Consider the following 27,534-nt stretch of genomic DNA (forward strand, 5'->3'; position numbering starts at 1 on the left):
ACTCTACATAATCATACTATCAAGTCCTCAGATGAAGGATGAGATGAAATAGTATCTGAGGCAAGCCCCCAGCAGCCCCCTCTCTTGTACTAATCAGTGTCCAGAATGATGTGGCAGGTCCTCACAAATAGAGGTTTCCAGCTATTTGTCTCATACCATCTGACATGCTTATATTATTGGCTGAGAGCATCTTATATGGAGCCATCATTTTCTGCCCTGTTGGACCATCAGACCCTGCTCCATGTGTTTGGATACTACTGGCTCATCCTTATTACCTTCGATGTGGAAGCAATACATATCATAGCAATGCTGCTGTTGGGGCCTGACCACTACTGCCTGGCTTTGTCCATCATTCCAAACATAGTTTTGATGCATTCTGTTTTCAATCTCCTCAGCCTAAAGATTATTGAGTGAAAACGGCACAAGTACAAACACAGCTCGCCAGTCTCGCCACTGCTTTGGGACCAATAATATTTTCACTAAACCTTTTATAAACATATTAACAGCCTCCATTTAAAAATATTACTTCTACAAGGACATGGAAAGGTTGCAGGTCTGAGTGCCTTGTACAGGATTATTTCTGCCACTAAGCAGGATCTGGATACGGGCCCTCCTTACCAGAATGATTAATATTGCCGCAGCACCATCAGCTGAGGCTGAGATGGTGGCATAATAAAAAACTGCTTTTTTCTATATGGTATAAACAGAATGAATATATTGTGTGTAAAAGTTGCTTCACTTTGGTCAGAAGAAGATGCAAGATCTCTTAATTAACTACAAAAAATACAGCAAGGTTTTCCACCTCTACTTCTAGAAAATGAAGAACTAAGAATGGGCATCAGGTGTGTTTTGCTTTTTTATGTTTTTAATTAATTTATGAATCCACTGTAAACTTTATCGTTACATATTGTAATTGTACAATGCTATCATATTTTGTGCAGGCACTTAGCTTGTTTTATTGTAAATAAAAAAGTCTGATGATTATTTGTTGCATACACCACACACATGGTAATTGAATCAGCTTCAACAAATTTAATGTCAACTGCAGACGTTGCATCCACTGATTCCACCATGTTTCCTTACTGATACGCCCCCTGTTCGGAAACTTGGAGCTCAAAGAAAATCCAGAGTTATAAGGATAAACATGTAAAATAAACAGTAAACAGAGCTCAGGATCAAATCAGCGACTGTGGAGCTGTAAGGTGGCTAAACGCTAAATGCTAAACTGTATTGGTTACTGATTTTTTTTTTTACCAGTGTGTTAGTAGTTTAGATCGATTTGGTGTTAGCTATTCACTCGTGAGCTCAGTTAACAACCACCACTTCAAAACAAATCCATTTCACATGGGAATATTTAGATAAAAGAAAACAAAGACACTGTCTATGTATCCACATACTCACAAGTGTTACAATAATTCTTATAATAATACGCAAATTATATTACATATTATTATATTAATATTATAACAATATAATACTAGCAAAAATATTTATCTATCTATTATTCAAATAAACAGGTAGACTACGCCAAATTAGTGTTGTTACTCCAACTTAATCAGTGCATGTGCATATTTACCAAACAAAATAACAGCTATTCCAATCAGCAGCTGTTCTGTAGGCCTATAAACACACACACACACACACACACACACACACACACACACACACACACACACACACACACTAATAAGGTCTAATATATAAGACATAAATATAAGTATATAAATATAAATATGATTATAGTCTCCTTTTATTTATTTCTTTATATTTTATGAAAAAAAGTATAATATAGTGTTGTAATATTTAATTAAATAGAATCTGAGAAAAAAATAATTAAATGAAGTGATTCCTTACAGTGGCCCTAAATATTCATATATGGTGCATTTTAGTACCTTTAATTAGCTTGAAATTATCCAAAGCAGTGAATTTTCTAAATGGTATTCTGAAAGGGTAAACAATTTTATTAGGATTTTGGCATATCACATGCCCTACCAAATTATCTCCAATGAGCATAGTAAGTGATTAAAGTAGACTAGACTATACTTTGTTACAGGCAAAAATTTGTTTTTTAACAATTTTTTAAAACATTTTTTTCCTCAGTTACACTGCAATGATGCACAAAATATGTGTATCTGTTAAAGGTGTACCAACCTTTGTTATTGTGGTAACTTCCCCTTTAAGACATATTTGACATCAGTAACTTCAGAGATTCTGAAATCACTGGGGTTTTGTTTTTATGAATTGTTGTGCAATATGTTTTCATCTTACAGTATTTGTAGTAGCTTGTGATTAAGTTTAATATCACTTAATGATATTTAATATCACTTAATTTTTGAATATTTAAATATTTTTGTGAAATGACTCAGTTTGCTAACTGAAGGTCAATTTTTTTTGGACTGTATGTCTGCTTTCTATTAATGCAAGAAAAATATTCCATGTAAACTGTATTATTCAAATTATTGTAAATTACAAAAAGCGCAAACACCCAGACACTATGAAAAATGAACTGCTTATTCTTCCATAATAAAGTGTTACAATAACATGATGATAAAAAAAAAATATTGAAAAATATTCTGTAACCTGAAAAATGCATTCCATATCCAATCATTAAAAAAAAATACAGGACTGATGCTTTAAAGAATACATTTTTTCTAGTGTAAGTTTGCATTCAGACTCATGAGAATCAGGATTTTATATGACCAGCAAATAAATACCCAAATCTCAGCAATTTGAGTTTTTTTGTTGTTTTTTTTGACTGAAATCCATAGCATTACTGAACACAGATACATACATATTCACTAGCAACACATACCAAGTTCACAAAAACTGTGCCCTTAGGTCTCCACAGCACAGCACAGCTACAAAGATGAGGAGCTGCTCAGCTTTACATAACAATGCCTTGCCCTTTCGGTGAAGCACCAACATCAAAACGAGGTCAAATGTAGAAATGCACCGATGTATCGGCCAATAATATGTATCGAACGATAAAGGCAATTTTTCACGCTATCGTCCAACAGTTTAGAAACATCCGATGATCAGGGCCGATTATATCCTCTCAATCAAAAGAGGGCATTGAGTCAATTTTTTATTTTTTTGCCGGGCTGCTCGCGCTGAATTAAAGCGCCAGCACACCGTCGAAAGATTTAAATGAAGATGGGTTGACAAAAAATTATATATTGCACAGAAAAATCAATTTTGTTGTAGGGCTGCACAATTAATCGGATATCGATCGTGACTACGATTTTGACTGACCACGATTAAATGAACATGTTCGACTGCGATATTGACGTTTAAAGTTCGTCCTCCACTCATAGAAAACTATGCTGTTTTCTCCACTCAAATCAAGCGCTTCCTACACTTACAGCCAATCACAGAGCGGCGCAGGGTTGACGTTAATTTTGTAGTGCCAAAACCCGGAAATGCCAAAACCCATTTTAGCGCTCGAGCTGCCAGTTTCTCTGCGAGCTCCAGCACTTGCGCGAGGGGAAATGACACTAACATGTTGCTAAATGACACTACAGAGGTTGTCGGGGACATTAAACCTCATCACGCCGAACGGGAAAAAACTTTGCAGATAAACTCAGGGCTCTACAGCGCAAACATTTCACTCGCATTCGCGACTTAAGTACTTTGTGCGACTGTGACAAATATTTATTCACACCGGTGCGAGTGACCTGTTCGGAGTTGTAAAATACCATCGGAATAAAAACTATAGGAAGTCCAAAATGCATCTACACCGCGCAACAGTTACTTTCACACTGCTTTTCATCACCGTCAACCGAACAAGTGTTGAAATACTGCAGAGAAGCCATTATGATGACAAGAGTAACACTGAACATCATCTGCTTCTCTCAACTTCCCGATCTCACAACCGCCATCTTTTATTGATCACACACTACGTTCCTAAATTCTGTCATAATTGACAAGCTCAAGTTTTCTCATGCCTACTTGTCCGTTATACTGTGGCATATTAACGCTAACATCTCTTTAAAAACACTAAACTTCAACTGTGCTCCTAAATTTTTGTAATCTCCTAAAAGAAACTGTCTTGGGTCTCTCCTCCTGTAAGCACTGTTATTGCCTTTTCTGCATACACCTGAATTGTTTTCATTTGGTTGTATATTGTTATATTTGATTCATATTTTCATTTGGTTGATGGCATTTTTACTCATCCTATATTTTGGGTACAATTTTATTTATGTTTTGCTTCTATGAGATGATGCACTTTAAGGATCAGTCTAATTTGATGCAAAGATTTGTACATTAGCAGGAATGTAGCACAACATGGAGGTGAAAGCAGCGGTCTGTTTATTTAAATGTGAAAGTACAATAAAAATATGTTGTCCCTAAAATCAAGTAATAATTGTAATAAATAATCGAGATCTCAATATTGATCAAAATAATCGGGATTATCATTTTGGCCATAATCATGCAGCCCTATAGTAGTATATTTCATATCCAGTTAATGTTAAAATATATATTTATTTAAAAAGTTTATATTATACATTACCAGCTTGATGTTCAATGATGAAGTAGAAATGCTTTTGTTTGTGGTGAGTGAATGTGAGGCTAACAGGAGTTTATATATATATATATATATATATATATATATATATATATATATATATATATATATATATATAAATATATATATATTTTATATATATATTTTATTTGTATTTCTTTCAGAATTGTGTAATTAATTATTATTAATTTAAAAGAAGGCATAAAAGGCAGAACTATCAGTATCGGCCGATATCACTCTGAATAATTGGTTATCGGTATCATTTGAGAGATTTAGTATCGGTGCATCTCTAGTCAAATGAGGAATGCAGGGAATCAACTGGATCTCCTTTTCAACTAGATCATTTGGAAAAGAATAACCAATTGTCAAGCTAAGCAGTACCTCAGTCTGATTGTAGACGCACTTGTTCGGCCCTCATTAAAACACAATATACATTTTAAAGTACAAAGATATATGAGTAATAAGAGCAACTATGAAAGTCATATTAATGCCAGTATGGCCGAGCAAGAACTTTCATGGAAAGAAAACAGCATTGGACAAACAGCACTTAATTACTCATTTCTCATGACATCTGAAAGCAGCATTTATTAATCAACTACAAAGAACCGCTGCATAACAAGATACAAGCACTGCAAAACAAACCAATTACAGGAAATACATAAATGACAATGCAAGTTTTTTTTTTTTTTTTTTTTTGTTAAATCAGCAAATCTATTGAGTAAAGTTTCTATGCAGAACAAAGTGGGTGTTTCTCAGCACAGTGACCTCCACTAATATTGGTGTCCTTGGTAAATATGAGCGAAGAAGGCTGTGAAAAATTGTCTTTATTGTTTAATCTTTTGATCTTTTGTTAAAAAAAAAAAATTCACAAAAATACTCTCATGGATATCAAACAATTGCAAACAAGGTTTGCACAGGTTCATAAAAAAATATATTTATCTTACATTAAAGAGCCACCACCATATTTAACTGAGGTGGGCATGAGGTACTTTTCCATATGGCTACATCTCTGCACCAAAACCACCTCTAGTGTTTATTTCCAAAAAGCCCTATATAGATTCACTAGTGCCCTCAGACTTTTTAACCCCACTTTAGGTGTTTCTTAAATGAGTTGGGAGTAATTGGTTAGACCCTATAGCTAGCAGTAAAATGCAGGAGATGCAGGCAAATGTCTGAGACATGGAATATTTTGTGGTTTGTAGCTAACTAAATATTAAGTTAGCAAGCTGACATTAACTAACTAGCTAACACTTACATGTTCAATGATATGATAAAAAAAAAAAAAAAGATTAACTCACAGCATTCTTCAACCATTAAAGGAATAGGACAGGAAGGAATAGGTGAAAAATTTCATTTAGCCACAACCCTACCAAAACACAACATAATAGTAATACAGTATACAGTGTATATTCAGTATATCTGCTTAAATTAGGCAGGATAAGGTCCTAAGAAGTAATTCTATAGATTTATCAAAATATATAAAGTGGGATCCAAAAGACTAAGAACACTAGTGAACATTCAGTTTCTAATTCAATACATCCATTTACAATACAAATTATATTATTGACAATTAGTGAAAAGTAGAATCTTTTAAATATTTACATGAATATCAGAGTTTCTTAGTATTTGGTTTGTCCCCTTTTTGCTTTAATGCACTCAAGCTGGGATGGACTCCTTATGATTGTGCAAAACTTTATGATCCATTTTAGATCAAATCCATCATGGTGTCGTCTGAACATGTGCTTCAATACAAGATATTAGGCATAAGGAAACTCTGACCTTTTGTCCAAAGTAGTTAACATGGTCAGTATTACAAATTTGCTTGAATTTAAATAGGGACCTAGAAATAATGCAGAATCTTGAATATTTTATTGATATTGAACATTTACTTTCTTTGTTTTAAATGTTTAAAAATTCTAAAACCTTATATTTATTTCCAATTTTAACTAAAAAAAAAAAAAAAAAAATTCCAAAATTTTCAATGTGGTTTCAAAGGTGTGGACTCTATTGTATATACTGTATATACAATATGTGCACAGTTGTGATAGGATGCACAGTCCTCTCTGAAAGTACTGGAATGGCAAGATCAATTATATTGTGTTTGCTACACACTGAAGACATTAGGCTTCGAGATCAAAACATGAATATGAGATGATGTATCAGAATTTCATCTTTGTTTCCTGGTATAAACATGTGTTAAATATGGCACGGTCACCAAACTGTTGCATTCTTTTTGGTGATGCTTTTCCAGCATGGGGTTATGGGGTTACTCCCTGCTGTCTCCTCTTTAGGAAGTGAAATGCATGCTTAATTGGGTTAAGGTCTGGTGATTGACTTGGCCAGTCTAAAACATTCTACTTTTTTCCCCTGGTGGAGTCCTTTGTTGTCTTGGCAGTGTGTTTTGAGTTCCTCCCAATTACATTATCTAATTAAATATAAATTGGCAGACATAATTTTTCTGTAGACGTCTGAATCAATCATGAAAGATTGATTATCAGTAAATATTAGTGAGCCTGTTCCATAAGCAGCCATGTAAGCCTAAGCCATGACTCTACCATAATTGACCGGTGGGGTTGTATGTTTTGGATCATGAGCAACACCTTGCCCTTTCCATTACTTGGTAGATTTTCATCTTGGTTCCACAACATTTGTGGCTCCTCTCTGTATTTCTTTGCAAATTCCAATCTGGACTTCTAATTCTTACTGCTGATGAGTGGTTTGCATCTTATGGTTTAGCCTCTTAACGTGTTCTTTTAACGGTGGATTGTGATACCTTCACCCCTGCCCTGTAGAGGTTTCAGTCTTTTCCAAGACATTCCAAATTGTTGTATTGGCTATGCCCAATGCTTGTGCAATGGCTCTAATCAATTGTCCCTCACTTCTCATAGGCAGATCTCTACTCTTCATGCTGGTTTATCCTTTTTAACAAATAATGCAGTCTACAGAGGTGAAACCCAGGACTCAAACTAAGAGTAGATTTTCAGAGCTATTAATTGCTTAAACAGTCAATCTAACAGGGCACACCTGGGCAACAAGAAACACCTATCAACACATGTTCCAATATTTTTGATCACTTAAAAATTGCATGGGTTCAAACCAAAGGTACCACATTCTAAGTTGTTTAGCACATCTATAAAATGTAAATATAACACATCTATATGATGTATATATCAGGAAATGAAAGCTGAAATTCTGATCATTCTGATCTGTCTCATATTCATCTTTTGATCTCAAACACGAATGTCTTCAGTGTATAGCAAAACAGCACAATTGAGACTTTATAGGATATTTAAAATATGTGTAATATTATGCAATGTTTCAGAGTGTAACACAACCTGTATATACGTCTGTATATTTTTAAGTGTTTTATATATTTATTTCAGTTTATTTATTTTAAACCTTAACTAAATGAGCTAAATCAAAAGGTATGTTGCTTTAAAATAAAGTGTTGACTCAGTTCAATAATCTCTTGTATACTATTTGGCCAAAGGTTTGTAAAATTCTGACCACTGCACTCATATGTGCTTTGTGAACATCCCATTCCAAATTTCATCCCCCCTTTGCTGTTATAATAACCCCTATGCTTCGTGGAAACATGCAAAGACATCTAACACAATTTTGTGCTTCCAGCTTTGTGTCAACGCTTTGGGGAAGGCCCTCATTTTGGTGCGATGTTTGGGCGTCTACAAATTTTTAGTCATATAGTGTATTTGTAACTTACATTGGTATGCGCTTGTCTCTGTACTGCTGCTTGGGCAACACGTTTTAGTAACAAAACATAGCTAAAAATGACAAATGGCTGCAAACTGCATTTGAATATGCTGAGCGACAGTATAATATTACATTTATGGTAAATGTTTAAAATATGTAATGTATACTACCTTGCCAATATCTCAGTTTGATAACATTTTGCATTACCCAAGGAAAGAGCTTGCTACACTGGTTGATATAATAGTCTCCTGTGTATGTGTTCTATTACAGAAACTGTACTTCTGCAAGCTGTCCATGTCTAGTGATCATGTACTATGACTATCCAAGTGAAGAAATCCTCCTAACAAAACACAAAGACAACAAAATAGATTTATAGGTGCAAATGCAAATGCTGTTACTCCGCACATGGTAACCCCCCCCCGCAAAGGCCCAAACCATTCAAATGTCTTACATGCGCTGTGATTTGGGGATATATTTCATTCTTGTATATGTGTAGCTAATACACAAAGTACTACATTTCAACAATATGTATTGCCCATTTTGAATGCAGACACATTAAACATGAGGGAAAATAAATATGCAGCCTAATCATAAATAAATGTAAGCTTATCAGAAATGTTCTCATTTCAAACAAAACAAGATGCAGGACACTCACTGTAGGAAGGATATAGGCAAAGGGAAAAAAAGAAAAAAAAGAATAATGAATGGACGCTTAGGGCTTCCGTAGGATTGGGTTCAGCAACAAAGAAATTCTTTGTGTTATTGAAGAGGAAGAATAATGCAACTTTTTCGCCAGTTACTTACTGACACGTGGATCTTCCCTTCCCCCCAACTATTATCACCTCTCAGCAGCACTTCTCTTTGAGTAAAATGCTTTTGCCTCCATTGCGATGTCATAGACTGCAAATACAGACAAATAACTTGACCTGGATAGAATTTATATGACTCTCCATGTTTTATACTTCTGCTCCTCCCTTTCAATTTGATGAGCCAAAAGATGATAAGATTACTTAAAGATGATAACTGCTTATTAATCGTCAAGTACATTTGCACGCGAATCCAAAGCTATTCAAGCTATTGGATTGCCCAATTAAACAAACTGCATTCCTTTTCTTAAAAAAAGGTTTAAAAAGCTAGTGGTACTTTCACTAACTTAAAAAAAACTCAGGTGGGACAGTGAAATAGGATAGTAGGAAATGATCAGTTGCTCAATAAGACCCATTTTAAAATTGCAAACAATATAGTAACATATCTTTCCCCTAGCATGAACTAGGGCTGCACAATTAATTGAATATTGACCTCAATTATGATTTTGACTGCTCACGATTACATGAACATGATAGACTGAGATATTGACATTTAAAGTTCATCCTTTGCTCAAAGAAAACTCAGCTGCATATCAAATCAAGCGCTTTCTAAACTTACAGCCAGTTACCATAGAGTGGCGCAGGGATGATGTCATTTTTTATGCCAAAACCTGAAAATGAGTTAGCATTTTAGCACTTCCAGTTCCATCATCCCAAATCAATGGATTGTTTGAATGGGATTTTGGTTAAAAGCCTGAAATAATGTCTGTGGTGAACACAAGCTCAAAATATTTCACGTTTTATTCCATTACATGAGGTACACCAGTAATACCTCACTCGTGATTTTTTAAAGCTTTTACGTGTATTGAAAAAGGCGATTGCTAACATGTTGCTACATGAGACTACAGATGTTGTCGGGGACATTAAACGTCATCAGGCCGAACAGGTGTGCACAGCTGTGCACAATTCCCCCCCAAAAATGTGGATGAAGATTCATCCACAGAGTAAATCTGTATTATGGAAAATGTTTTAAAATCAAGTTTGGAAAAGTTGTCAGAAGCTTGATGATGGTGACGTTGAAGTCAAGCGACCATGGTGTAGTTTGTTTAAAGCATATGGTTAGCTTGTTATTTCTGGCGTGTGTATTTAGGCTTCAAACTTCATAAAAGTTGTGTTCATTTGTGAAAATTATCTTGATGGACAAAATGTGTTAGTATTGTAAACTTTTGTTGATCACAGAGCTTATTTTTTGTGATAATCCAAAAGCCTATGGGGAAATCCAATTGTTTGTACAAAATTACGTCATCCCTGCACCACTCTATTGGGTGATTTGGCTGTGTCTCTCCTCCTGTAAACACTGTTATTGCCTTTTATACTTAGGCTTGAATTGTTTTCATTTGGTTGCATATTGTTATATTTGATTGCATATTTTCATTTGGTTTATGGCATTTTTACTTATCCTATATTTTGGGTACAATTTTATTTATATTTTGCTTCTATGAGATGATGCACTTTAAGGATCAGTCTAATTTGATGCAAAGATTTGTACATTAACAGGATTGTAGCACAACATGGAGGTGAAAGTAGCGGTCTGTTTATTTAAATATGAAAATGGAATAAAAATATGTTCTCCCTAAAATCAATAAATAATCATGATAAATAATTGTGATCTCAATATTGATCAAAATAATCGTGATTATCATTTTGGCCATAATCGTGAAGCCCTGGCATGAATAATATTCGTTCAGTGTTCTGAAGATGGAAAAAGTCAAATTGCACTAGGAATTGGCAGTGATTTCTGTCATTGTAAAATAATGTTACAAAGAATTCCTTTATTTTTTGATCTACAGATAAAAAAAAAGTTAAACTGGAAAATTAAATGGTAGGCTATACAACTGCACCTATTTCTGGACATTGCTTGATCTAAATATTCTACATAACGAATAAAAATCACAAACACGACACTTGTGAATAAAACAATTTTATATATTTTATAAAAATATATATAATATAGTTGTCTTGAATATCACTGCAGCTCATCAAAAATATAAATGGGGCATCCATCAATTGAAAGCATGCAGTCGTAGTTTAAATCAAAAGTAGCATTTTTGTATTAGTTACTTCTGTTTCTGAACAAATAAGCATTATGTCATCAAATCACAAGTCTGTTTTGATTTGATGGTCACAAGCTGTACTAAATGACAATAATCAATAATCTAAAAATCACAAAAATGACATTTGTAAATAAAATAATTTTATATATGCAATTTATTAGATCCTTAAAATAGATCCTTAAAAAGACAGCTAAATAGTTAAACAAAACATAATAATTGTTGTAACTATACGAATGAATGACAAGAACTTGCTAATAGTCCATAACCTGAATCTTTCTAATTGGCATGGGCCTCCAGTCAGTGCTGTGCGGAATTAATTCAATGTTACCTCGATGAACTTTCTACAGTGAAAAAACACTCATTTAAAAAATCTTTAGTTGAGCTGAGGCTCAAACCCAAGTCACTGCCATAGTAAGCCTGCATGCTACCACTGCACTATCCTAGCACACATACAAGAGCCACCTTAATGTAAAAGCTATAGTTATTGTACCTGTACTACGCGACTCATTCACACTCACTTTATATTTTATGTAATCTTGTAATTAGAAACTTGTTTAAATTAGGTTTATCATAAGTTTTGGTGAGAAGCATAATATTTTTATGGGAACCATTCAACCACACATTCCATTTTTATTGTTCTGTGTTCAGCTACAGTATGTTGTTCCATGCACCACCTGGTGGTAATTGTGTAAAGCACAACAAATGAATTAAAATTCTTAGAACCGTGACTGCACTGTACCGTGTGATCACACGTGCTGAATCGCTTGATACTGTGTGAAAAAACGCGCATTCTTAAAGGCCACATCCGTATCTCCAATGCACGTTCACGAGAGAACCACAACGCATACGTGTTGTGTTGACATGAGAATGGACAAAAATCTGCAGACATCTTTGTTACAAAGATTGTTCTATGTGTCTCAGTTTGTTTACAGCGTCCCTCTTCCTCTATTGTAAACAGTGCAGTGATTCCGGGTCCTGTTGTGTCATAAAAACGTGACATCTTGTTTATCCCTGAGAGACTTGAATGTGTGTAGAAACTGTCTCTGTTTGGATTATCCTTAGGTTCTGTCAATTGAATGCCTGGTCATATTTGGACCCATGTCTGCCCTTTCATTTTGGATTTAGGACTGTGTTTTGGTATTCTCAATAAAGCCTTTCTGCATATGGATCCTAAACCTTCTCCTGAGTCCAGTTTGTTACACAGAGGAAGGGGCACTGCAAATGTCCATGTTGGAAAGTTCATGTGAAATGTCATGTAAACACTGACAATGAGACTAGGGTGTGTTGTCACCTTGAGTCCTATTGCACTAGGGATGACAGGTACTTGCTGAGGGTGGAAGGCACTGATATGAAGGGTGGGGGGGGTTGAATCAGACAGTCTGGGAAAAGATGTGGGACAGAAGCTGTTCCTCAGTCAAGGTGGCGAAATGCATGCTTCATTAGGTTAAGGTCTGGTGATTGACTTGTCCAGTCTAAAATGTTCAACTTTTTTCACCTGATGAAGTCCTCTGTTGTCTTGGCAGTGTGTTTTGAGCTCCTAGCAATTAGATTATCAAATTAAATGTAAATTGGCAGACGGAATGTTTATGTAGACGTCTGAAAGGGCAAAGTGTTGTGGTATGGCCTCTATAGTTCTGCTCTCAACATGTTCTTTGAATGGTGGATTGTGATACCTTCACCTCTGCCCTGGAGGTTATTGGTGATGTCACTATTGTTTTATTTTTACTGTTGTTTTGGGGTTTTTCATCTGGGAGTTTCCCTCTGACAATATGCTGGGCCAGATGGGTTAGGGATGTGTGGATGGATATAGAGATTGCAGGTGGCATATTTAAAGCTGGTTGGAAACATTGTATGACGGAGAAAGGTCGAATATATGTGTAAAGGCAACTACTGGTTTATCAGCAAAGACTCTGAGTACTTATCCAAAGACTGCTGATGGATCCTGTGCAGTGTCTGCCTTAGATACAATGGAGGGCCATTGCATGCTTGCCTGCTGATAGTGAGGCATGTTTTGTGGAAAGAGGAGAGAAGCTGTTGCTTTGGTAGCTTCTAATAGACTTTATGGCTTGCCATATAAAATGGGGGTTGTTGTTGCTGAAGTGAGCCTCAACCTGTAATTTTGCCTTGCATTTATAATGCTTTTCCTTAAGTTTGTCCTTGCTACTGTATGGGCTTGTAAGTCTCCATTTCTGAAAGCTGCCTCCCATATTCTGAGTAGATTCGACACCTCATTGTAGAGCCCTGTTTATGATTTGGGAATGGTTTAATGTTATTATCGCATGTGACACTGGCAGTGTGGAAGTGAATAGAACACTGGAGGTGTGCTCCTCAGGTCAGCATCCTTTGCAGAAATATTATAATTGTATTTATCAGTCCATATTTTCACTGTTATGATAGTTGGCATGTATCTGTAGATCACTGGTTGATGAGAAACAGGGATACATGGTCTGACTGTCCCAAGTGGGGGTAGTGTGTTTCTTTGTAAGCTGTTGGACATTTGTGAATTGGGCCAGTGTGATATTTCCCCGATTGGAAGTTCCAAATTTTTGTAAAATTTAGGCAGCACTGTCTTCAGTGTGATCAAAATCTCCCACAATAATAAAGTGAACCTCAGGATGGGCAGTCTGCAGGGCTCTGATGTAGTATTTTCATAGCTTAACATTATCTTGAGGAGGTAATAACTGCTATAATAACATCCACTCTTAATCCTATCAACAGGATGAAAGGTCTAAACTTTAACATCTCCTGACTCCAGGTTAGGAGAAGAATATCTTCAATGTTGTCTCTACAATATTGTTCTTATCTGTACACCAATTGCTGTTTATGTAAATTCCAATGCCCCTTCCTGCTTTCTTACTAGAGCTCAGAATTCTATCTGCACAGTAGAGTCGCAGGCTTGCAGCATCTGGGATGTTGTCCTTTAATCATGTCTCCATCATAATTATTGCCCAGCTGTTCATTTCATGTGTTGTAAATCGCAGTCTGTTTACGTGACCCCAAGTTGCCAAGGAAGGGTTGAAGTCTTTCCTCAAAATTTAGTGAACAGTCAAGCAGGCTGATAACGATCCTTCTGGCTCTTTTGGTTACCACAGTGATTACTGGCTTGTGGCAGCCAAGCACTCACTGTGATGTCACTTTTTGGTCCTTTGATTAATTAGATAATTGTAGGATATGATTGTAGGCTGTGATCCCTAGACACCACTTCAAGAACCATGGCTTTAGACTCTAAAGTTTAGAGGAATGAGATTTGATTACAGGCACAGGATTCAGAAGCTAAATGACTTGAACAGCATGGTGTCACACCATGAACTTAGTCTAGTGTCAAGGTCAATAAAAGAGTTTTGATCTCAGCCATCTGCAAGGGTTAATATTCTTTGTCTTGATTTCAGCTACGGGATATTTGGCATGTTGTATTCACTATGTGTTATTCGCAAACCAGGAATATGTAAATGTAAGTCACTAAATATAAGGACTTCAAATCCATACATACTGGTAGTTATGTGGTTTGGTAGGAGTGTGTGTTTTTGTGTGTGTGTGTGTGTGTGTGTGTGTGTGTGTGTGTGTGTGTGTGTGTGTGTGTGAGAAAGGTAGATGGGGTCTAGTCATATCATACTCCCTTATTCGGACTGGACTGCACAACTGATAAGTATCATAACATACTCACATAAACCTCTTAGGAAATAAGGGATGGAGAGAGGCTCTGAAGATCCCCAGCAAATCAAAATTCACATTCCATGCCCTAATATTATAATAAGATATGTAACATATGGTGTAATCATATACATTTTGAAATGCCTTTATCATGAATTTAGATGTAATAGAGGAATGTGTAAAACTCCATCTGAAAAAAAAGCTAAAAATCTAAAAATCCGAAGAAATAAAATAGAGAAAAGAGAATACATAGACAGCTAGTGTTGCTAATAATAAATGAAATCTAGCATTATGCAGTTTGAGTAACTGCTTCCTTTCTTTAACAATATTCCATTTTGAATGACCCATTTCTTTAAGAATCCCTGCAGAATTCTCCACAAAATGTCGCATCTGTTTCACTTAAAAGCATTCTTTCTTCTTATGAGAGAGCTTCAATAAGAGTTCCTGATTTGTTCGAGAGAGTCACTGCCCTTTTGCCTATGCTAATACAGCTCACCATTCCCCTGCTCCATTGTACCTTGTTAGCTTTGTTGTAAGACCTTTGAAACACATTGTGTTTGATTTAACCAAGCAATCTAGGAGACCTCCATTAAGCAAATAATTTTTGTTACAGTGTATCGAATAAGGTTCAGATCTCTGACTGTCATTTCATAGAGTAAATATCATTGGATAATGTTAAGGCTATGTTACATCAGCAACGTATTGTGGCTTTGTTATTGTACAGGACCTCCAAAAGGTCACACACTATATATAGAATCAGCAATTTGGTACTTTTCAGCGAGACCGAGGCTTATGTCTAATCAAACAGTTGTCTATTATTTAGTCCTCCAGGTCCATGAAGGTGGCATTTGCTTCTTCTTTGGAATCTCTTTCGACTGGCCAGACAAATGACAAATATCAAAATCCTTCAGAAGTCTACTAGGTGCTCAAATCTGTTATATGATATGATATGAGGACCCTATCAAAACAGTGTGTCTCACAAAATCACACTCTTCTGTCACTTGGTCTTAAGACTGATTAAAAGTGTTTATTTCAGGTCTCTTAAGTTCTGGAGTGAACACAGGGCTAGGACATGCTCATGATGTTGCCCTTCTAGCACATGATAGCATGGACCATTTTCCTCTGACCATGTAGAATTATAACAACTTGGCAATACAATTTCTAACATTTTAAAATTCAGAGAGTGAATATGGCCGAAACCTGCCCACGCCTGAGTCTTTGGGAAATTATTATTTTGTGATTTGCCTTAGGCATTCAGGGAATGTTATTTGAGAGCAATGCGGTGCAAATCGTCATCTGTGTAATGATAAGGGTGTAGGGGGCTTTTGAACCTCTTGAAAATTTTATATTGGCTCACTCAAGAGGCCTCGGTTTTCACTGGAGATCTTCAGCTTTTGGCAATGGGCAAAGGGCTCTTTAGTGCACTTGACAAGCAAAAACACAGAAAGATGGCAATCAAATTCCAACACTTGCACATCCAGTTTCTGATACACTAAAAATTAGTATCTGTTAAAGAATCAGAAGAAGAAGCAGCAACAGCCTTTATTTGTCCCACATGCATTACAGTGAAAGTCTTTCCTTTGCATATCCCTGCTTGTTAGGAAGCTGGGGTCAGACATGATACAGCACCACTGGAACAGGTAGGGTTAAAGGGGGCTCCCAACCTTATGACCAGTAACCCAGAGCCTTTAACTGTGCCACTACTGCCCAATGTATATATGCAATGTATAATTCCTTTTACTACTCATTTATTTGTTTCATTTTTTGCTTTTTCCTTGTTTCCGATTTATTTTTGTTATGATCTATGTTCAGTGCCCTCCGTTAATATTGGCACCCGTGGTAAATATGAGCAAACAAGGCTGTGAAAAATTGTCTCTATTGTTTAAACTTTTGATCTTTTGTTTTACTAAATTCTCAAAAATACTCTACTGTCATGGATATCAAACAATTACAAACACAACACAGGTTTATCCAAAAAGATATCTTTGTTATTTGCTGTTTGCATAAGTATTCACCCCCTTGGTAAATGATTGATAGCACCACATTTGCTGACATTACAGCAGTAAGTATTCAAAGATGTGTCTCCATCAGCTTTGCATCTGGATCCTAATATTTTTTCCTACTCTTCTTGGCAAAATTTCTCAAACTCTTACGGTATATTTAGGGCCATTACCCCACTGGAAGGTTAGTTCTTTAACAAAACACCTGGATTTCCTGAACAGATGTATTTATCATGTGTTAAACTAATTATGTGACTTCTGACGGCAACTAATTTAGGGGTTTCATGGCAATGGAGAGAATATTTTTTGCATTTTTTTGGTGTAGATTCATAACATATCATCCCAGTCCATTTCAGTTCCAGGTTGTAACACTACAATATGTGGAAAAGATCAAAGGGGCTGAATAATTAAATACAGACATTTTATCTACAAGTTATGCAGATGAATCAGTGGTACACAAGTTTTGCTTGAAAAAGCAAAAGTAGCACACGCCTACTAGTTGTGGAGGGAAGTACAGTTTAGGTTAGAGTGTATTTTTAATAAAGCAGAAATATTAATTGGTTATCCTTTAAACTTATCACTTATGCTTAAGCTTTCCTTCACTGAAGCCTTACGACTAGCAAGAGCAACCTCTAGATCATCTGTCCTCATCCTACTTGACCTCTCTGCTGCTTTCAACACTGTGAACCATCAGATCCTCCTGTCTACTCTCTCCAGCCTGGGCATCACCGGAACGGTTCTGCACTGGGTGGAATCCTATCTCTCAGACAGATCCTTCAAGGTATCATGGAAGGGAGGTATTTCTGAAACTCAGCAACTCACAACTGGCATTCCACAGGGGTCAGGTCTGGGTCCACTCCTCTTTTCTATCTACACTACATCTCTAGGGCAGGTGATTGAGTCTCATGGCTTCTCATATCATTGCTATGCTGATGACACCCATAAAGACCCACCTCTTCCGTGAACACCTAACCAACCCATAAAAAAAAAAAAAAAAATTACTCTGGCAGTTACACCCCTACTCTTTGCACTTTGCTTCTTCTGGAAATCAATTAATGGATCTTGTATGGTACCACTACTTGTATTGTTCTCTGCTTGATATATCGCTTTACTTGTATGTTCTCATTTGTACGTTGCTTTGGATAAAAGAGTCTGCTAAATGAATAAATGTAAATCACAAGCCCTGTTGCTGTCCCATACAGACATGACTACTTAATAGTCATCACCAAGGTCATCAAGCACTACAAAGCTATATATATACATATATATATATACATATATATATATATATATATATATATATATATATATATATATATATATATATATATACATATTATCTTAGCTAGGTTGGCACCATATTTATATAGCATTTATGCAGCATTAGCGTACGGAATGGCATTAGCTAAATACTTTTCTCTGTGAAGGAATATAAATGTACACTTTTCCAAACGAGCACCACTGTTTAGGTACACCTTTAACTGCCAACATCTGGTATCAGTAGTATATCAGTAGTACATTTGAAATGTCTATGTAGGTTAATCCATAGCCGTCTCTATGTAAATGTTACTCTCCAATGGAGGAAAATATCAGGGAGCACATTGACGGTTAACAATAAAACATTCCCTCTGCTCTGAGAGATCCACAAGTGGATTGTCATGCTGCGCTGCTGCTATTAAGCCCACAATTAGACACATCCCCAAAGGTGGAAGCATGTTGCACCAGGATTGCATAAGCAATTCATGAGGATGACAGACAATAGTTAAGAAAGAGCAGTTAAAGGGGGCAACCATGCTCTGTCCTCTCTATGGTACAACCTAACTATATGAAAATGTATGAGGCATTGCACTAGTTTTGTACAGCATATTTTTTTGACATCTGAAGAAAGATTTTCAGACAAGATTCACAAATTACAGTAAAGGAATACATGTTTATTGTGTATGATTATCACAAGACATATAAATCATAGGCTATGGGTCAAGAGCTCACTTAAAAAGATAAGAGAATCATTTGCCTTATTTGCTTACATTTTAGGAAATGTAAGCAAATAAGGCAAATGATTTTGTCTAACAAGAGATCATATACTGCATGTAAAAGTTCAAAGTCCAGGATGAAGTCTGTTTACCTATTCGCAGTAAAGAACATCCAGGAGAAGGAGGAGAATAAGAAGAAGAATGTGAATTAACAACTTAATGGTGATATTTGTAACGTTCCGGGATGTAATAGAGTTGAGTACGGATGCAAATGCAGATGAAGACGTTTATTAAGGAGAGAGGCAGGCACACATATCCAAAACGTGATCAAAACAGGCAAAGGGTCAGGCTATAGGCAAACGGGCATAAACTGGGCTAGGCTGGAATCGAAACGAGAAACAAGGTCAATAACATGAAACGAGAATCGGAAACCGGGAACCGGGAAACAACAACTAGGTAATGAACTAAATTCAATACTGCGCAATTTGCACAGAGACACGCTGGGTTTAAATGAATAACGTAATTGTGGGTAAACACAGACAGCTGAAACCAATATTGACACACCTTCGGAAAACAACCAATGAATAAACGGGGGCGGAGACAGAACATAATCATAACAAACACAAGTGTCCACAGTAAACAAAATCAGTCATTAAAAACCGAAACGCGTGCATTCGCTGAGCACTCGCGCACCTGGCTCGTGCACGTGCATGCACTTCGGCTTTCCGAGCACACTGCAAACTGCGGCGCTGTCTCAAGGGAAAATCGTGAAAATATTAAATGTATGATGGTGTTATTTGTATACCCTCAAATGAAGTGAGGCAGTGAGGGAGTTAAACAATAAAAGACAGCTTCTCATAAAAATGATGCTGACCTGCAAAGAAAAAAAAATACTTTCATGGGAAAGGAAGCTTAACATCAAATAAAATGTATCTGTTTATGAACAGCATGAAGAGATTTTGGTGCCCACACCCTGTAACAGATAATAAAGGGCAAATTTACTTAGTATTTTCCAACTTGCTTAGCTTTCATGGATTTTCACAGATGTAGGGCATGAAATTCATTAAGTAATCCTCATGACCTTTAAGGGGGTATTAAATCCCCATATTTCATGTGTTTGTGCTCAGTTCATTTAATAAAGTCCTTAATTCACAATGACAAAAGCATTGAGATATAGACACTTCAAGAGAAAAAATATACTTTTGTGTCCCTTTTGCCTGGTCCATTGAAGTGATTGGGTTTAAATCCAAAACAATTAGGCACATAATATTTTCAGTTTGGAACTAATATCTTTTGTCAGTGAAATGTTCAAGAAAAAATGGTTCCAATAAATTGACAAAATATTTTTGCTCATGAAATAACTCTGTGCTGAGGTGTTCCATGGAATTAATTTTACAGTTAACAGGGTTATTGATGATATTCCCTGGTCTAATGATCCAATAATTTGCACAAAAAAAAACAAACACACAAAAGGTTAAGGTTGAAACAAGGTATAAATTAACATCCATAGTTTCTCCTACAGCTCTGTATATGCAATGGATTAGGGATGTCATGAGAACTGATACTTCGGTACCAAGTCGGTACCAAAATTCTTAAAACGTGACAATACTTGTTTTTTCTGCAGTAGTGTAGGTACTGTTGGTAATGAAGGTACAGAGGTTGCAATTCTTCCAGGACTGATGGGGGAAGCAAATACACGTAAGTGTTTTAGTCGGTCCACAGGTAGTAAAGAAGAAGAAGAGCGCCTACAAGCACACAGGAAAAAATACAGTTTAAACTAAAGTTTAGCTCTGCCCCGACTCATTGAGAGGAAATGTGGTAAGAGTCAAATATGGAAATGCTTTGCATTCAAGGCAGATGACAACAAACATATAATTGATGCTCTGAAGTTGGTGTGCAACCGATGCTATCGTTCATTTAAAAAAAACGAGGAAGCACCTCAAATTTGGCAAAGCACCTGAAAGACGGGCCCTATATTATGTTTGTTTGAGGGAGCTGGCATTGTGGCCGTGAAACCAGCTAATGTTATGCTCTGTGTAAGGTCTGCGATAGCCAGTTATTTGTTAACAATGCTAACGCATTGCAATGTTATAAACTACCTCCTAATGGGCCACCATGCATCGCCATTCAGCCCATGTCCCGCAATAAATCTTTTTGGCCTGCCACTATATCAGTGAATTTAAACTAATGCTTACATTCAGAGTATAAGGTGTGTGTGTGTGTGTGTGTGTGTGTGTGTGTGTGTGTGTGTGTGTGTGTGTGTGTGTGTGTGCATGTGTGTTCAGGAGTGCACCTTAGCAAATTGTAGCCTCCACTGTTTTATTATTCACTGTCAGACAGTGTTTGATAACTAAAATATTCCCCTCTCTCTCTCTTTTTGCCATTAGCCAGAGGAGGATGTCCACCAGGAGTTTTTAATTTAATTTATTTATTTATTTTAAAATGTATTTATTTATTTAAACCACACCGTGGTATCGACTTTGGTACCAAGTATCGTGTACTTTTGGTGGTATCGGTACCGACTACTAGATTTTTGGTATCGTGACATCCCTACAATGGATATAAAAGTCTACACACCCCTGTTAAAATGGCAGGCTTTTGTGAAGTAAAAGAATGACACTAAGATAAATCATGTCAGATCTTTTCCCAGTTGCAAAGTATACAAATAAAGTGAAACGCAATCAGAAACCTTTTAGGGGAAAAATAACTTACAATAACTTAGTTGCATAAGTGTACATACCCATAAATGAATACTTTCTTGAAGCACCTTTTGATTTTTCAGTAAGAGTCTACCAGCATGGCACATCTTGACTAGGCAATATTTTCCCACTACAGAATCAGCTGTTCTTTATTTGGGGTTAATCAGAATAATTTCATTGATGACAGCTGTATGATAATTATTTTTGAGCATGAGATTGAATGTGATTGGTTCATTGTGAACACAGCCACATCTCCTATTATAAATGGGTGTGCACACTTATGCAACCAGGTAATGAAACTTATTTCATATTTATGTTGTAATTTCACATTGGATGGGAATAGTTCTGATTTATCTTGGTTTAATTTTTTCCCCATCAAAAAAAAAAAACATGCCATTATAACAAGGGTGTGTAGACTTTTAATATCCACTGTATGAAATCCAACAAATTTACTTTTACTCATTAGAAATCATACAAATTTTATCTATGATCCAATTGTTGAGAGCGCTCTTATACCTCAGAAGCAATCCTGTCCTTAACTGTCACCACAGCTACTGCCCATAAATACACCTTTGATATCCCACTGGCCACAAGTCTTTTCTTGGCATCAGATTTGACATCAGGTTTAGTTATTATAAACATTATTATCGATTCTCAAATGAAACCACATGGCTTCACAATTACAAACTCAAACCTGCATGACTCAGCCTTTCGGAAAAGATACGAATGCTGAAGATAAGCATGGGGAAAGGGTTCTTATAAATTTATTAATAAAAAACATTTATTTTAATAATTTAACATGTGCCCATTACAATTCCTCAAGAGTTTGTATAATGAGATATAACCTTATATACTGTACACAACACCGCCCACTCCATTTAATAACATTTTCCACCTTTTTCATGATGGCTTGGTTGGGTGTTGGGTGAAAGTGAAAATTATGTCATATTTTTGGTGTTTTATGAAACATAAAATTAGGCATTATCGTTTACTCAAAATAAATTATACTTGATTGACAAATCACATTCAACCTGTTTGAAGCAGTATATTTATATTAAGCTCTTTCAAGTAGAGCATTTTAAAAGTGGCCCCAAAAAAGATTACAAATAGTATTACTTAAGTGTTTCCACAGATAATGTTGTCTAAAGCCTAGTTCGCACTACACAATTTTAAGCCTGATTTGCAAGTCGCCGAGCTCGCGACAAAAAGCCTTTGATTGGAGGCAAATTGGCGAGCAATCGGCGCTCGCCAATAAGCAGTAGATCGTTATGTGTGAACTACTCAATAGCGCGTCAAAGAGGCTCGCCGAAACACACCGCCAAGGCATTGGTGACTCCAGACAGATATTTGGCATGCTAAATATCTAGAGCTCACCACTGGCAGCAACAGTCACCACTGGCAGCGATTGCGGCGACAAGCTACAGCCAATGAGAGAGCAAGGCATGGGGTGAGGTCACCATGAGGAAGGGAAACCCATGAAACCTTTTTACTCAATTCTGACTCTCTCTGTAGCACACACACAATCCCCTGATAATCCATTCTTTCACCCATTTTCTTTGTCTTTTCCTTTTTGGAGTTTCTTCAGCACGAGTCATCGTGCAAATAGCTTGCACTGCTTGTTTCTGTCCTATGTCCATCTTCAAATAAACAACTCCTGTTTTGCATGTGGTTTTCGTGGCATATATCCGTGTCACTTCTCCCGTGTGTTTTCGTGATAAAACGTAGTTTGGACACCAGATAGAGTCATCGGGTGACAGAGTCATTGTCAGATCGTTTAGTGTGTGACCCCCTGTCGCCGAGCAATCACGTAGTGTGAACACCACAACGATTTCATGACTCCCGATTACAAGACAGCAAGTCGTGTAGTGCGAACAGCACAGCGATCTGCCGCCGTTAAGTCGTGTAGTGTGAACTAGGCTTAAATCGTGTAATAAGGGAAAATCTTTCAAGCACCCCTCATATCTGGTTACTTAGCTCCAACTCACTCCTATAATTTTCTACCAATAAATAATGAGATGCTGCACAAGAGATTTCACACAAGTTGCTTTAACAAATGCTAATGCCCTGTCCTCTGTATCAATTGTGCATCATCCACGTATTTATTCTCTTTTTCAAAACCAAAGTGTTTCTTTAGAGAAATATCTTAAACATTCTCTTTCAGACATACCCCCTTTCAAGTCCAAGTGAAAGCACAATATTGACACATGTCCTGTCCGGTTAACCAAGTTCACATTTTATGTTTACTTATTCAGCAATTGCTTTGACTAAACCTGACTTACAAATGATGCAGAATTGAATGCAAAGATATAGCTGATAAGTTCAGGATTAAATGTCCTGCTTAAAAGCTCAACAGTGGGTATCTGACACATCTGGGATTTGAACTCACAACCTACTAGTCATGAGCTCAAAAGCTTAACTGCTGAGCTCTTATTTAATCAAGGGATTAAACATGACACAATAGAAATGGTTATAACTAGTAAACCAATGGGTCCATATTTAAAAGTAACATGGGTTTACTAGTGCAACTTCTTGTATATAAAGTTATGAAATGTTAAGGTTAAAGATGGAGGTGCAGTCAACAACTTCATTCATAGGACATCCAACATAGGTTTTTATATTCATCATTAATTCATTCATCTTCTGTAACCATTTCTAGTAGCCAGGGTCACTATTCTTCATTCAAACTCGTTTTGTTTATGATCAGAAACATTTGTTTCTTGAACTCTGACACCACAGCCACTATGCACGAACACCATTAATATCCCATTGGTGGCAAGGTTTTCTTGGCATCAGTTGTGAGCTGATACTCTGTATTCGATGCACCATTTATCAAGGATTGCCACTATGCATTAAAATGATAATAATTCACCAGATATTTTACTTTACTCATTTTATTTTTATTTTTTGTTACCTAATTGAATTACAGTTAGGGCTTGGTAACTGCAATCCTGTTATAATACACTCCAGTCCTTCATCAATTTCATTTAGACCCTATTCAGCGTAACATCAACCATGAGCACGGTTCTCTGGAAGATTAATGTCAAACCCATGTGATGTGACATAACCCACTCGCTGTCTCTTGATAAGCAGTTCAGAAGAGAAGGGGAAAAACACTTCACTATGGATAGGGGCAAAAACTGAGTGTCACAGGCTCACAGTTTCCCTGTACATATTAATGCTAAGGAAAATAAGATTCTGCTGTGTTTACTTTTCTTTTTCAAAATGAGAGTGCAGCAAGATAAGGGGTGTGACTCTGAGCATTTGTCTTTGTGTGGCTTTGGTCTGCCATACAGCACCGCCTAATAGACTTCAGAAAATCGTGGGAGAAATAACATTTCTGATAAGCACCCAGCCGGGCCTATTCTATATGTAAATGTACTTGTACGCAGAGTAAGTACCATGTTTCTCGACACTTAAGTTGTCCAGGAGATTTACACTTTGCACACACAAGAGTTGTGCAAGTAGCAATGAGATCCTTAGAAGCTCAGCATTTCCCTGATGGAGGGAGACTGCACAGTGCAAGCCACAATGAAATGGAGTGCAGAAATACACACAGTCATCAAACATAAGCTCAACTGAAGATAGGAAGTAGACATCACAGTTTGTAAAATGGTGAAAAATGGTTCAAATTATATTTTTCCCTATTTTTTTCTATATTTATTTGTGAAATGGTTTATGGCAGTTTATCCCAGACTTGCACATTTCCTAAAGATTGTTGGAACTTTATCCAGGGAAGACAGGCATGTTATCTGGCTGACCAGAACTGAGACTACAAATATTCTTTTGGCTGCAAACTGCATCTAATGTGAGACAGGTGTACTTGTGTGTGTTTAGAGGAGATAAGACAGTAAGAAATTTAATTGGCTGTCCTGACTACATAAAATAGTTTGTAGTGGCACAACTAAAAAACAAAAACAACAACCAGAACTCTATGTCTAGGTGTGCTGTAACAATTTTTGGAGAACTCGTAACAGAGAGAAGAAATACATATAAAATACCTAGAAAAATATACACATAAAATAGAAATGCCACCAATGACATTCTGCCAGCAAGCGACCATGCAATGAAATTTTTATGACATGTCTCTAAATGTAACTACTCTGGAATCTTTTTAATGTCACTTTTACACTAAATCACTTCTGGCAGGCAGCTAGGTTGCAGCATGCTCCCCAGGAAAATGCTGTCCTCTCATTCCCTCTGTGACTCTGTGTAACTCCTGAATATCCAGTAGGTCGTTAAACACAATTCTCATCTCTTTAAGACAACTTTAGCACAGAATTTAACAACACAGTTGTAACAATGCTACAACAATCCTAGACCAATATCTTGAAAATCAGCCGCTATGCTTTGTTATAATCCAAAGCCATAATTTATTTCTTTCTTGTTGTAAAATAAGAGCAGATTACCAAGTAAGCACGTCAAATGAAATTACTCAAAAAATTATTCAACACAAATGTATGCTACACTAATTATTCTGGACTGACAGTGAACGACGTCAAAAATGGTCCAGTGAAAGGAACCACTTACAGATGAGGGTAAAAAAAAATAAGCATATGCAAAAAAATTAATAAAAAAGAAGTGGAAATACACAAAACACAGCATGGTGCGATTTCCATTTATATGTACGAGGATTAGTTTTACAATGGCTCCTAACAAGTTATTTTTTTTTTTATTTTTTGAGTGTGTTATATCTAGACTAACCTGCTATATGACAGGAATCAGCGGACAGCTATAATCAGAGACAATCCTGAATTTAATGTTAAAGAAAGCGAAAGTGGAATATGAACCATGTTGCCAGATTGGTTGCTTTCCTCCCAAATTGGAAAGGTTTTACCAACAATGTAATGAGAAAGGCCTTGGGCAGGTTATATTGTAGACGAAGTTATATTGTGGCCTGGATTATAGTTCACATACGGGTGGAGTGTTAAAAAATAATCCATGTGCACTACTATATTTCTTTACCTCTATGTGTTTCAAATATTTTTAGAATATGATTTTATATATATATATATATATATATATATATATATATATATATATATATATATATATATATATATCAAACTAATTAGAAACTCTCTTATGTAGGTACAGAATATAAATAAGCATAATATTATTTGCAGTGATGTGTAAAACTGGCCTACTATTTAAAATTGACCTGGTATGTTGTTGTTGTTGTTGTTGTTGTTATTATAAAGCCACTTGGATCCTGTCGGCTCTGTCTCTCTAGTTGTCCTGACTCGAATTAAAGAAAACAACCCAGTGAAAAGGAAGTAAGGAAATGTAAAAATGAGATGATCACCGGATTGAAACGAGGTTTGTTTCCTCATGCACATCGCGTATCTACCCCTCCGTTACAACCTAACCCCGAGCGTCTTTAAAGCTTCTCTCTTAAACTACTGAGCAATCCACAACTACCAAGTGCACTTACTGTGGTACATGAGCTGTCCTGTTCTCGCCTCCTCCAAGCGAAGCTTCTCGCAATCCAAGCTGAACGGGACTCGTCTCATTCACCGGAATATCTGACAGCAAAGCGGTCGCTCTTACCGCAACTCTTATTCGCGCTGCTGGATATAATTTGTCTACATAGTACTGCGTAATAACGCTACCGCTAAGCAGGAGGTGTCGCGTGCATCACATCAGCTCAGCGCAGTTTGGCGCGTCGGAGCGGCGCGCGCCAGGCCCCGCCCACTCTCTGCGCTCAAGGGCTCGGGAGGAGTGATGGAGTAAGCTTCAGGCGACGCCAAGTCCAAGTGGCCGATATTGGCATACCCTGATACAGTCAGAACAGGTCCGTTTAAATAGCGGTTAACCCCATGATGGGCCGCACAGTTAGACAGATTTTATTCCAACAAAGCATGAAAAGTCATGCTCATTTTTGTGGCACGGTAACCTGAGCTTTCAGTAAACCCCGAGATGTACCTCATAAATTATTCATTTTCACCTTAATGAGAACATATATTGTGGGAAGTGTATAGCTTCCTTTGTGTGTGTTTGTGTGTTTGGTGATTTATATCGTGGTGGGCACTAAATTACTCCCACAAGGACTGGAATA

The 27,534-nt window shown here is 36.6% G+C and overlaps 1 protein-coding gene across 2 annotated transcripts in view; it reads right to left on the minus strand.

The window, feature by feature from the left end:
• Positions 1 to 27,175, minus strand: part of cntn4 (contactin 4) — a 280,558-nt gene extending 253,383 nt beyond the window's left edge. The window contains exon 1 of one of the 2 annotated variants that reach the window (XM_017480449.3): positions 26,911 to 27,175. The gene's annotated coding sequence lies outside the window, so the exon portion shown is untranslated. Of the gene's footprint in view, positions 1 to 1,576; positions 1,607 to 26,910 lie in introns of those variants that run through there. The other variant, XM_017480450.3, reaches the window with a different exon arrangement.
• Positions 27,176 to 27,534: the final 359 nt, after the last annotated feature.

The sequence above is a fragment of the Ictalurus punctatus genome, chromosome 11, assembly GCF_001660625.3.
Source record: "Ictalurus punctatus breed USDA103 chromosome 11, Coco_2.0, whole genome shotgun sequence".
NCBI lineage: Eukaryota > Metazoa > Chordata > Actinopteri > Siluriformes > Ictaluridae > Ictalurus > Ictalurus punctatus.